Below are 1,470 nucleotides of genomic sequence, written 5' to 3' on the forward strand. Positions count from 1 at the left end.
AACCTTTCATGCATATCTCAATTTCTAAGTCATGTTTGTATGGTCATGCTCTTTGTTGAAGATATGTTTACTAATTCTCTCTGAAAATGAGGAGGTTGGATTTAGAACATATCTAAGGTCCCTCCCACCCCAAAATTTTCTTCTCTTCTCATTTTAACCATCCCGTTGAACTACAATTTTATTTAGATCAAAGGTTGTTAGCCTTTTTTTGTGTCATGAACTCGTCTGTCAGACTGGTGAAACCTATGGACCTCTTATCAGAATAACGGGCTTTTTTAATTCCTAATTGAAAGAAATGCTAAATTTCAGTCAGAGGCTAATAATAATACAGATGTGCTTTTTTTTTTCCATCAAAGGTCAGAGACCTCCTGAAATCTATCGACAAGACTCCCAAAGGTTAAGAACCCTGTGTTTAGAGGCTTATCTGGAAAATTATAATCAAAGGAAAATTATATAATATGAATTAGAAATGTTAAATTCAACTTTATTATTAACTGTATTGGATGTAAAGATTACATTTAGGAATAGATTTTATTAATCCAGGCATGGATAATATTAATGTTATCTGAGTGTCCACCAAATTTGTACATCATCATAGAGAATAGTGATCAGGTATGTGGAAAAGCTTCAACACTAAGCAAACATTGGGAAATAAAGTATGAGAAAGACAGATCCAAATGTTCACATTTTGTCTTTCACAGTACACCTTATTTTCTCACTTAGATGTTGTATTAAAAGCTACATATTATAAAAAGGAAAGAGGGAAAGTGATTAGATCTGTAATTTTAATCATTTAGGAAACTCCCAGATGTCAAAATTCCCTCTACCAACGCAGGTCAGCACTTTTTCTGTGACTTTTAGTCTTCAGGAATTGGCTGAAATACCAAGAGATTAGGTGACTTGCCCAAAATCACATCTGAGGAGACATGGAAATCTACATCTACCCACTACTCTACAATGCCCCTGGAGGATCAAGGTAATAAGACAATAAAGAAAATCATGGGTAATGGCCTTAGTGCTGTCCACAAGCATGATTCAATTCTTGCTACTTAAAAGTTGATTAAAAATTTGACTGTCTGATTTCTTTGTAAAAGAACTATTCAGGATTAATTAGATCCATACTTGCAGAACCCACTAATAGAGCTTAAGTATCCTGTAGCGTACTGGAAGATTACAGTCTCTTCAGAAGTAAAAATATAGAAAGTCCAACAGAATTTACAATACCTATTTTTAATTAGTGTATAAGTAGTTCCACGTAAGTACTTTTTCAGAATGCTAATGCGCTTGATTTACTCACCTCTTATAGAAAAAGTATAGTCATCATTTGCTAATTCCAAAACAAACAACAATGTTCCCCATATGTGGACTGTTGTCTAAAAAACTTACAGTGAAGACATTTGGACAAAACATTTCCTTCTTTCTTGAAGAAGAAGAAGAAGAAGAAGAAGAAGAAGAAGAAGAAGAAGAAGA

This window comes from Vombatus ursinus, unplaced genomic scaffold, assembly GCF_900497805.2.
Source record: "Vombatus ursinus unplaced genomic scaffold, bare-nosed wombat genome assembly UNPS02014810.1, whole genome shotgun sequence".
In the NCBI taxonomy this organism is placed as follows: Eukaryota; Metazoa; Chordata; class Mammalia; order Diprotodontia; family Vombatidae; genus Vombatus; species Vombatus ursinus.